This window comes from Arachis hypogaea, chromosome 3, assembly GCF_003086295.3.
Source record: "Arachis hypogaea cultivar Tifrunner chromosome 3, arahy.Tifrunner.gnm2.J5K5, whole genome shotgun sequence".
NCBI classification, from domain to species: Eukaryota; Viridiplantae; Streptophyta; class Magnoliopsida; order Fabales; family Fabaceae; genus Arachis; species Arachis hypogaea.
The window spans coordinates 64,830,601-64,843,099 of NC_092038.1; the positions used below are offsets into that span (position 1 = coordinate 64,830,601).

At 32.4% G+C, this 12,499-nt stretch overlaps 2 long non-coding RNA genes across 2 annotated transcripts; both read left to right on the forward strand.

Moving 5' to 3' along the window:
* Window positions 1-1,216: 1,216 nt before the first annotated feature.
* LOC140172952 (uncharacterized) lies at window positions 1,217-5,322 on the forward strand. Its single transcript, XR_011879951.1, has 3 exons — window positions 1,217-1,902; window positions 1,988-2,139; window positions 5,064-5,322. It is a non-coding gene; the product is annotated as an uncharacterized lncRNA (long non-coding RNA).
* Window positions 5,323-8,057: 2,735 nt separating this feature from the next.
* LOC112790776 (uncharacterized) lies at window positions 8,058-12,235 on the forward strand. Its single transcript, XR_003196895.3, has 3 exons — window positions 8,058-8,804; window positions 8,890-9,041; window positions 11,963-12,235. It is a non-coding gene; the product is annotated as an uncharacterized lncRNA (long non-coding RNA).
* Window positions 12,236-12,499: the final 264 nt, after the last annotated feature.

The following is a 12,499-nucleotide window of genomic DNA, read 5'->3' on the forward strand; positions in this document are numbered from 1 at the left end:
TGAAATTACATCACGAGAGAAGTGCGGAATATTTCAGAACTAGAGGATGCAAAAAAAATTAGAAAATGCTTATTAAGGATAAAAGAGAAGAATCATAATTTTTTTTGAGCTTGAACTTGAGGTTGATTAGTTAATTAAGACTGCTTTTTGCGCCGACGCAAGAAGCAGGGTTGCCGGTGAGTATTTTGGAGATGTTATTTCCTTCGATACCATTTACAATACAAACAGGTAATATGTTGTTCTGGTTTATGTGTATTTTGAAATTGTAACATCCCACATTTTTTGAAAATATAATTATAAATAAATTGTGATTTTATTTTATTAAGTTTAAACTTTATAATTTTAAAAATTATTTTATTAGAAACAATTAAGTAGATTCGGATGTAATTTCATTTTAAACCAATTAAGATTCTTAAGTAATTTTATGTAATGGAATATTTTGTATAATTTTAGTAATTGAAAAATAAGAAAGAATTGTATGATTTAATTTAAGTAACTTTTATTCTTAAAAGGTTACGATTTATTTTATTAACTTGATATCTTATTTTATAAATCAATTAAGAATAATTAAATTAGTTTTATTAAAATTTGGAATTAAGTTAATTAATATTTTTGTGTAAATTTTTATAATTGGTTATTTCATATAATCTGAAACTAAAGTTCAGTAATAGAAGATTATATAATTTAATTTAAGAAATTTGTATTGTGATTAAATTACAGTTTATTTTATTAAATTGAGCTCTTAGAGATTTACTTATTAGGAATGATTAAATGAATTTTTGTAAATACTTTAAGTTTAAGACGGTTAATATTTTTGTACAACTTTTATTATAATTAGTTATAGTTATTTCATAAAAATTGAAATTAAAGTTCTGGTGATGAAAAAATAATAAAAAGTTATATGATTTAATTTAGATAATTGATATTAGATTTAAACCATATTTTATAAAATGTGATTAGTATGTTTACTTTATAATTTAATTTAAAAGTAATTATTTGAGCTCATTGATATATTGAAAAATAAAATCTTGTGTTTTGAAAGTAATTTTTATAGTATTATATTTGATTTCTGAATCATAATTTTATCTCAAATATTTTATAAAATTGTTATATCACTCGTATATATTTTACTAGTTTACCCTAACTCTAGAAATACCAAATAAAACCCTAATTTCACTCATTTCCTAAAGTTATACCCTAAAATCGCTAACCCTACATTCTGAAAGGGAAAGAAAGAAAACATGGGACCTTGAGGGGGAAAACAAAAAGGAAAAAGAAAGAAAGGGAACAGAGATGGAGTAAAGGGGAAATGAGAAACTGAGGAAAGGGAGAAGAGGGATCAGGGAAGCCAGAGGAAAGGGCGACGGCGGAGGGTGTAATTACGGCCGCTGCTGTTAAAATCGGAAGGGAAGCACCAGAGAATAGAGAAACGCGAACGATCGAGAGAGAAGGTAGCGTCGTCACCGTGCCTCATCATCGTCGCTGAAGCTTCGATCGCTATTGTCCCTGCTAGGTTGCCACTGGCGTCGAACAGAACAGGGGAGCGGAGCACGAATTGGAAGAGGAAAGGGAGCTCTGTTACGGGCTCGTCGCCAGGAAAAGAGGCGATGTTGGTGGGGATCGCCGCTGGTGTCGTCGCCGTGAGTGGGGTTCATGGTCGCTACTGCTGTTGGTGACGGACTAGGTCGTATCCTAGCTGCCGGAACCGCCATTATCGTGGCCTTGTTATTTTGGGTCAACCATGTCTCTGTCTCTGATGTACCTTGTCGTGGCATATCCGTTGGAGCTGCCGTGGTTGGGGCTTGCTATCAGAGAAAGCAATTTGCTGCCACCATCTTTCAATCTGGCCAGCATCATCTTCTTTGTTCAAGTCCCAATGCCAATTTTCTGTTTCTTAAACCTGTAACCCTTTCTTCCTTACTCTTCTATCATTTTGTTCATCCGTTATACTCTGTCCTAATTATAGTAGCATATGGCTTTGTTCTAGTTGTCAATTTATCTCCTGAGAAATCACAATTGGTGTTGAGGTCGTTGATGTTGCTACTGTTATGCTATAGCTAGCTGCAAGAGTTTTACTACTGCGGGTTAGAAATTGATGGTTGCCTTATCCTAAAATTCTGTGGATTTCGATAAAGCGAGGTAGGGGGTTTAAAATGATTTTACTTTAAGAATGCCTACAAGGTTTATTGAATAACTGCAAATAGATTTAATAGCTATGAGTAATTGATTGATTATGTGAATATTGAATTGTGGCTGAAATTATGATTGGAATGATTGAGATTGTGATTTGGAATTGTTGATTGGTGATATTGATTGATTATGTAGATTGGGAATAGTTTGATGACTTATTGTTGTGAATTACTGAATTTTAATGGGTTATGTTGGATTTGTTGCTGTTGAGCTATTATTTGGTATATTGTAATGTTAATGAGCTTGGTTGGTGGTTGATTTGGAATTGGTTTTGAGGGGTATTGAAGGGTTGGATTTTGAATACTGAATGGTTTGCTGAAAATCAGGTTCTCTTGAAATTAAACGGCAACTTTGAAAGTGAATCAGTGACTCTATAGTGACTGAAATGATAAGAATTTAAGTGTTAAGTAAATTGTATTAAGTGTAATTGTGAAAACTCAATTTTGAAGGTTTCGTATCAACTAGAGAATTAGTTATGATTTTTCAAAGTTAAATTCTAAAATCTGATTTTCTGCATAATTTCTAAACTGAGTCAAGAACTTTGAAAAGCTATAACTAATTCTCTGATTATCGGAATTGTGTGGAACCAAGTCCGGATTAAGCTTGGGAGTATAGGGAGCTGGGCTGGTGAATTTGAGACTTTTTCATTAATTTTATGGTTTATGGTGAATTTTTGAATTATGGATGTCAAATCTGGTTTTTCTGCAGAATGTTTAACACAGCAGCAACATGTTTCCTCTATTAGAATTTCTCCAGTTTGAATTTTGAAATGGAACCAATTTTAAATGAACCTCTGGTCCTAATACTTTAATTTCATAAAAATTTAGAATTGTTAGAGTTGTGGTTTTAAAGATATGGATTTTTAAAGTAAGGTGTATTATGCAGTAAAAATCAGGTTTTGTTTTCTAAATCAGTAACTTTGAGACTATAATTTTTAATTCTAGAATGATATTGAGATGCAACCAATTGGAGGTGAAAGTTGAGTATGTTTAGTACATATGATTCAAATTTCAGGGTTTTCCAGGTTTTAATAAGTGAGTTATGGGACTTGGAAGAGGTTGTGTTTAATGATTTGTAAAACAGAATTCTGCAGAAAATTACCTAACTTCCAAGGTACATAACTCCTTCATTAAAAATGGTATGTTCCTGGAACCAATTGAGAAAGAAATTTAGATATGTTAAGTTTAACCACATTAATTTTGAAGGTGGTTGGATTCAATTTGGATTTTATATGAAATTTCGAATGTTGTATGATGCTGCTGTTTTCTGGATTTAAAACACTGCAGAGCAGTCACAGTTTTGCTTATATTCCCAAAGTTAGAGTCAACAAAAAATTATGATTTTTAGTTTAATAGAAAGCTTAATCCAAGACGGTCGCATGGATATAAAGTTTGCGTAATTCCGAATTCATTTGATATTTTAAAAAAAAAATGGAAATTAGGCTACCAAGTTGTGTTGGTAATTATTTTGGATATGGAATTTAAGAAATAGATTTTCTATTATCAAATATTTTTGAGAATATATTGTTGTGGCAATTGCTGAAAGAGGCTGACGAAATGTTGAGAAAGAAGGAACCCGTAAGGGTGGCTAAGTCCTATTTTTAAAGGAGACTATGCCCAAATTCTTATAAAAGTATAAGGACTTAATGAAAATCAATATTTAAGGCTTATTTAATGATAAACACTTCAATGATTCTTTTAAAAAGAGTTTATTTGGTATGCGAGATTGTTGGCAAGGGCGTGGGTCTTGTCCCGCTTGTGTATTTGCAATTATGAAAGAAAAGGGAAAGATGTAAAGTTTGTATAGTATGATTGAACATAGAAAGAAAGTGGTACTGAATAAGAATGTGAAAGTGATGATAAATAATTAGAATGATAATGAATGATGGTAATGAGAATGATTATGTGATAATCTGCTACGTTGAGGCAGTCAGATAGATAGTGGTGCGTCCACTGAGAACGCTTTCCTGCGGTACAGACCCATATTTTATTTCTGTAAGGCAGAGGAGTTATTTCCTGCTATAGAAGTACCGTGACCACCTGTTCCATTTCTGTAGTGGCAGAGGGGTTATTTCCTGTATACAGAAGGTGTGTTGGCATACATCCCTGTAGTGGCAGATGTGTTATTTCCTGCGTGTAGTGGACCCTGTGGTGGCAGAGGGGTTATTTCCTGTACACAGGGGTATAGCCAATAGGAAAGCCTTATCCAGACAGAGGTTGCTGGATAACATCGGGAGCGGGTTAGTAACCGACAGATGAGCTCATTACCTGCACTAGGACTAGACATTCATCATATGCATCTATGTGACATTGTTTGGTTGTGCATATTGTAATTGGTTTGTCTAAATAAATAATTCTTATAACTGCTAATTGCTATACTTGATATAATTGCTCTTGATTGTGTTTGAACCTCATTACTTGTGTTTGTAACTGATTGGCTGGATTGTGGTGAATTGGGTGTTGGTTGAATTGCTTGGGCCTGAGGCTGTGATTGGATTGTGTTTGAGATTTAGTAAGTATGAAAGATTGAGCTGGTTCAGCATAGACTTAATGAACCTATGCTTGGAACAGATTAGTCATTCATACGATCTAGAAAAACTCTTAAGATTTTATAAAGGAAAATATGGGTTTAGAATTTTGGATAATTAACTGATGCTTTATAGGATTTTGGATTTTTGAATGTTATGCCGTTGGTTTTCAAAATAAAAGGTTGATAAGGCGAGTAAAGATCACTGCAAATGAAAACAGTTTTTCTTTTAAATATTTCTGAATGGAATTAACTATTTGCGTTTTATTCTTTACTTTCACGGCATTCTCGACCTCTACTGAGAACATGTGGTTTGGTTCTCACCCCCAAATTTTCCACCCTTTCAGTGACACAGGTTTGAAGACACAATTTGAAGCTGCGAGCGATTAGTAGGTTTTCTTTATGGTTTTAATTGCTTTCATAGAGTCCCATCGCTGTTGTCCCTTGAGATTTTATTTCATATAGAGGGGTAGGTTTGGTATATTGTATTTGAGTTTCATTTGGTTTCTTTTGTATAAGAATTATTATCAATAGTAATTATGTGATTATTATTACTTGTAAATGTTTGAATTATGACTTTAATGAATAAAAACAAAATTTTTGGCATTTTCTTAAAACTGAAACGCAAACTCGATACAAAGGCTTGATGATTAAGTAGTTAATACTAGAGAAGGTTATGTAATGTTCTTTCTAGTAGAAATACCCTGACTTAAGCAAGGTAATTTTGCTGGACGGGACGTTACAATATGGTATCAGAGCAGTCTTTCCTGTAGAGCCTTAGGAATGGACTGACTATGCTTCATTGCATACTCTGGGTGTCTGTCATGCTTTGTGACTTGTTCAGGTAACAAGAGTTTGAGTTTATATGCATGACTGTCTTGTGATTAATGCTATTAGTTTACCATTGCATACCTCATGGTATCAAGTTTGGCCAACTTAATACTAATGATTTATGTATATGGGAATACTAATAGGTTATCATAGATGAAATAGAAGTGATAGGTTAACACGAATCACGAGGTTTTGGGGACGTTAGAGACTAAATTCTAGAGATTAGTTCCGTTTCGACGTATGCTTTTTATTCGTGCTTAGCGTTATCTCTTTCTCTACTAATTGTATTGGAATTTCTAGTTTCTGATCTCTTTCTTGCTAACCTTGCATTATTATTCGTGCATGTCCTTGCTTGACTCTGTATCTGGCTGTTGTTTGAATCTTTTGAAACATTTATCCTTACCTTACAAACTCTATGCTCCTTGCTTTGAACTTGGATTTATTTCGGTGCAACATACCATTTCTTGTAATTTCCTTCTTGAGTACTTGTTTCAGATTCTCTTCAAGAAAAAAAGTTAATCTAAATCTTTTCTTATTTGACTGTATCCACAACCCTTGCTTAAATTTTGATGGGATTATTTTTTATTCAGCCTAAACTTTTTGATAAACTCTGAAACTTCTTTATATAGTTTAATCTTGTTTATTTGTGATATACCACTTATCTTTTATTAATTTATAGAAAATTTTATCTCAGAATTTATTCTTTGAATAGAAGCTGATTTTCTTCTAACTTTACTATAATTTTATGGCTATCCATACCTAATTATGTACTTAAGTATCCTCCAGGAATTTTAAAGAAAATATTTTGTCCTTAGTGCCAAACAAGCTTTAATTTACAAACTTCACAAGATTTGTTTTGATTTGAAATTAGATTGGTATAACATTATTTATACTTAGTTTAGTACTTTTGTAAAATGTTTGATTTAAATATTTTCTTTTGAAAAAAATAAACTAATTCTCTCTATTTCTAAATTGAAGTTGTTCAAAATTGTTGTACTATCTTCCCTAATGATATTCATATTGAAACTGTTCGATTTAAAATTGCTTCCTAAGCTTCGGACTATCTCCCTTTATTCTCCATTTCATTGCTTATATATATATATATATATATATATATATATATATATATATATCCTTGTTTGTTGATGATTTCATGCATTCCTTCAAATCCTTGCGAAATACCATCTTGTTCAATTATGAACTTGAGTATTCTTCCAATTTCTCACATAAAAACCTTTCGTGCCGTTTATTTTTCTCTTCTCATGTTTCAGATTCCTTATATGCGGTAGTTCTTAGGGACACGATTTGTGCGTACGGAAAGTGAATCTGGTCAGTATACGAAGTTATAAGGAGTTGTGGAGTTTTGAGGCGACGAGAGGAAGTGATCATGCTTTGTTAAGAGTTCTGAACGAACATTATGCCTATTTAGTTTTAGATTTTGAAATTTCGTTTGCATCAAATTATTTTTATCAACTTTTGCATCACCTAATATATTTTCTTTTGTGTTTGTGATATAATTTTCTTGGTATCTTTAAAAAAATTCAAAAGGGGATGTGAATATAAATCTTTTCTTCATCTTATATCAATTTTTGAGGGCAAAAATTTTTGTAAGTTAAATAGAATATAAATCTCGCATTTTTGAAAATATAATTATAAATAAATTGTGATTTTATTTTATTAAGTTTAAACTTTATAATTTTAAAAATTATTTTATTAGAAATAATTAAGTAGATTCGGAGGTAATTTCATTTTAAACCAATTAAGATTCTTAAGTAATTTTATATAATGGAATATTTTGTATAATTTTAGTAATTGAAAAATAAGAAAGAATTGTATGATTTAATTTAAGTAACTTTTATTCTTAAAAGGTTAAGATTTATTTTATTAATTTGATATCTTATTTTATAAATCAATTAAGAATAATTAAATTAGTTTTATTAATATTTGGAGTAAGTTAATTAATATTTTTGTGTAATTTTTTATAATTGGTTATTTCATATAATCTAAAACTAAAATTCAGTAGTAGAAGTATTATATAATTTAATTTAAGAAATTTGTATTGTGATTAAATTACAGTTTATTTTATTAAATTGAACTCTTAGAGATTTACTTATTAGGAATGATTAAATGAATTTTTGTAAATACTTTAAGTTTAAGACGGTTAATATTTTTGTACAACTTTTATTATAATTAGTTATAGTTATTTCATAAAAATTGAAATTAAAGTTCTGGTGATGAAAAAATAATAAAAAGTTATATGATTTAATTTAGATAATTGATATTAGATTTAAACCATATTTTATAAAATGTTATTAGTATGTTTACTTTATAATTTAATTTAAAAGTAATTATTTGAGCTCATTGATATATTGATAAATAAAATATTGTGTTTTGAAAGTAATCTTTATAGTATTATATTTGATTTCTGAATTGTTATTTTATCTCAAATATTTTATAAAATTGTTATATCATTCGTATATATTTTACCGGTTTACCCTAACTCTAGAAGTACCAAATAAAACCCTAATTTTACTCATTTCCTAAAGTTATACCCTAAAATCGCTAACCCTACATTCTGAAAGGGAAAGAAAGGAAACATGGGAGCTTGAGGGGGAAAACAAAAAGGAAAAAGAAAGAAAGGGAACAGAGATGGAGTAAAGGGGAAATGAGAAACTGAGGAAAGGGAGAAGAGGGATCAGGGAAGCCAGAGGAAAGGGCGACGGCGGAGGGTGTAATTACGGCCGCTGCTGTTAAAATCGGAAGGGAAGCACCAGAGAACAGAGAAACGCGAACGATCGAGGGAGAAGGTAGCGTCGCCATCGTGCCTCGTCATCGTCGCTGAAGCTTCGATTGCTATTGTCCCTACTAGGTTGCCACTGACGTCGAACAGAACAGGAGAGAGGAGCGCGAATTGGAAGAGGAAAGGGAGCTCTGTTATGGGCTCGTCGCCAGGAAAAGAGGCGATGTTGGTGGGGATCGCCGCTGGTGTTGTCGCCGTGACTGGGGTTCGTGGTCGCTACTGCTGTTGGTGATGGACTAGGTCGCGTCCTAGCTGCCGGAGCCGCCATTACCGTGGCCTTGTTACTTCGGGTCAACCATGTCTCTGCCTCTGATGTACCTTTTCGTGCCATATCCGTTGGAGCTACCGTGGTTGGAGCTTGCTATTAGAGAAAGCAATTTGCTGCCACCATCTTTCAATCTGGCCAGCATCATCCTCTTTGTTCTAGTCTCAAGCCAATTCTCTGTTTCTTAAACCTGTAACCCTTTCTTCCTTACTCTTCTATCATTTTGTTCATCCGTTATACTCTGTCCTAATTATAGTAGCATATGGCTTTGTTCTAGTTGTCAATTTATCTCCTGAGAAATCACAATTGGTGTTGAGGTCGTTGATGTTGCTGCTGTTATGCTATAGCTAGCTACAAGAGTTTTACTGCTGCGGGTTAGAAATTGATGGTTGCCTCATCGCAAAATTCTGTGGATCTCGATAAAGCGAGGTAGGGGGTTTAAAACGATTTTAATTTAAGAATGCCTACAAGGTTTATTGAATAACTGCAAATAGATTTAATAGATGTGAGTAATTGATTAATTATGTGAATATTGAATTGTGGCTGAAATTGTGATTAGAATGGTTGAGATTGTGATTTGGAATTGTTGATTGGTGATATTGATTGATTATGTATATTGGGAAGAGTTTGATGACTTATTGTTGTGAATTACTGAATTTTAATGGGTTATGTTGGATTTGTTGCTGTTGAGCTATTATTTGGTATATTGTAATGTTAATGAGCTTGGTTGGTGGTTGATTTGGAATTGGTTTTGAGGGGTATTGAAGGGTTGGATTTTGAATACTGAATGGTTTGCTGAAAATCAGGTTCTCTTGAAATTAAACGACAACTTTGAAAGTGAATCAGTGACTCTATAGTGACTGAAATGATAAGAATTTAGGTGTTAAGTAATTATATTAAGTGTAATTGTGAAAACTCATTTTGAAGGTTTCGTATCAACTAGAGAATTAGTTATGATTTTTCAAAGTTGAATTCTAAAATCTGATTTTCTGCCTAATTTCTAAACTGAGTCTGCAACTTTGAAAAGCTATAACTAATTCTCTGATTACCGGAATTGCGTGAAACCAAGTCCGGATTAAGCTTGGGAGTATAGGGAGCTGGACTGGTGAATTTGAAGCTTTTTCATTAATGTTATGATTTATGGTGATTTTTTGAATTATGGATGTCAAATCTGATTTTTCTGCAGAACGTTTAACACAGCAGCAACATGTTTCCTCTATTGGGATTTCTCTAGTTTGAATTTTGAAATGGAACCAATTTTAAATGAAACTCGTCCTAATACTTTAATTTCATAAAAATTTTTCATTGTTAGAGTTGTTGTTTTAAAGATATGGATTTTTAAAGTAAGGTGTATTATGCAGTAAAAATCAGGTTTTGTTTTCTAAATTAGTAATTTTGAGACTTTATAATTTTTAATTCTGGAATGATATTGGGATGCAACTAATTGGAGGTGAAAGTTGAGTATGTTTAGTACATATGATTCAAACTTCAGGGTTTTCCATGTTTTAATAAGTGAGTTATGAGACTTGGAAGAGGTTGTGTTTAATGATTTGTAAAACAGAATTCTGCAGAAAATTACCTAACTTCCAAACTACGTAACTCCTTCATTAAAAATGGTATGACCCTGGAATCAATTGAGAAAGAAATTTGGATAAGTTAAGTTTAACCACATTAATTTTGAAGGTGGTTGGATTCAATTTGAATTTTATATGAAATTTCGAATGTTGTATGCTGCTGCTGTTTTCTGGATTTTAAACACTGCAGAGCAGTCAGAGTTTTGCTTATATTCTCTTAGCTAGAATCAACAAAAAAATATGATTTTTAATTTAATAGAAATCGTAATCCGAGACGGTCGCATGGATATAAAGTTTGCGTAATTCCAAATTCATTTGATATTTTAAAAACAAAATGGAAATTAGGCTGCCAAGTTGTGTTGGTAATTATTTTGGATATGGAATTTAAGAAATAGATTTTCTATTATCAAATGTTTTTGAGAATATATTGCTGTGGCAATTGTTGAAAGAGGCTGACAAAATGTTGAGAAAGAAGAAACCCGTAAGGGTGGCTAAGTCCTATTTTTAAAGGAGACTATGTCCAAATTTTTATAAAAGTATAAGGACTTAATAAAAATTAATATTTAAGGCTTATTTAATGATAAAAACTTCAATGATTCTTTTAAAAAGAGATTATTTGGTATGCGAGATTGTTGGCAAGGGCGTGGGTCTTGTCTTGCTTGCGTATTTACAATTATGAAAGAAAAGGGAAAGATGTAAAGTTTGTATAGTATGATTGAACAGAGAAAGAAAGTGGTACAACATAAGAATGTGAAAGTGATGATGAATAATTAGAATGATAATGAATGATGGTAATGAGAATGATTATGTGATGATCTGCTGCATTGAGGCAGTCAGATAGATAGTGGTGCGACCACTGAGAATGCTTTCCTGCGGTACAGACCCATATTTTATTTCTGTAAGGCAGAGGGGTTATTTCCTGCTACAGAAGTACCGTGACCACCTGTTCCATTTCTGTAGTGGCAGAGGGGTTATTTTCTGTATACAGAACGTGTGTCGGCATACATCCCTGCAGTAGCAGATGTGTTATTTCATGCGTGCAGTAGACTCTATGGTGGCAAATGTGTTATTTCCTGTACACAGGGGTAGCCAACAGGAAAGCCTTATCCAGACAAAAGTTGCTGGATAACGTCGGGAGCGGGTTAGTAACCGATAGATGAGCTCATTACCTACACTTGGACTAGACATTCATCATATGCATCTATGTGACATTGTTTGGGTGTGTATATTGTAATTAGTTTGCCTAAATGAATAATTCTGATAACTGCTAATTGCTATACTTGATATTATTGCTCTTGATTGTGTTTGAACCTCGTTACTTGTGTTTGTAACTGATTGGCTGGATTGTGGTGAATTGGGTGTTGGTTGAATTGCTTGGGCCTGAGGCCGTGATTGGATTGTGTTTGAGGTTTAGTAAGTATGAAAGATTGAGCTGGTTCAGCATAGACTTAATGAACCTATGCTTGGAACAGATTAGTCTTTCATACGGTCTAGAAAAACTTTTAAGATTTTTATAAAAGAAAATATGGGTTTAGAATTTTGGATAATTAACTGATGGTTTATAAGATTTTGGATTTTTGAATGTTATGCCATTGGTTTTCAAAATAAAAGGTTGATAATGCGAGTAAAGATCACTGCAAATGAAAACAATTTTTCTTTTAAATATTTCTGAATGGAATTAACTATTTGCGTTTTATTCTTTACTTTCACGGCATTCTCGACCTCTACTGAGAACATGTGGTTTGGTTCTCACCCCCAAAATTTTCACCTTTTCAGTGATTCAGGTTTGAGGACGCAATTTGAAGCTGCGAGCGATTAGTAGGTTTTCTTTATGGTCTTAATTGCTTTCATAGAGTCCCCTCGCTGTTGTCCCTTGAGATTTTATTTCATATAGAGGGGTAGGTTTGGTATATTGTATTTGAGTTTCATTTGGTTTCTTTTGTATAAGAATTATTATCAATAGTAATTATGTGATTATTATTACTTGTAAATGTTTGAATTATGACTTTAATGAATAAAAACAAAATTTTTGGCTTTCTCTTAAAATCGAAACGCAAACTTGATACAAAGGCTCGATAATTAAGTAGTTAATACTAGAGAAGGTTACGTAATGTTCTTTCTAGTAGAAATACCCTGACTTAAGCAAGGTAATTTTGTTGGACGGGACGTTACAAAAGCACTTTTGGTGTATTTAGATAATTTTTCGGTGTATATATGATTTATTTCTGTGTCGTTGTATTCAGGTATAATATGATTTTTGGTTCCTTTATTGGGGTGATTCACCACATTCAGTTACACTTCTGGGATGTGCTT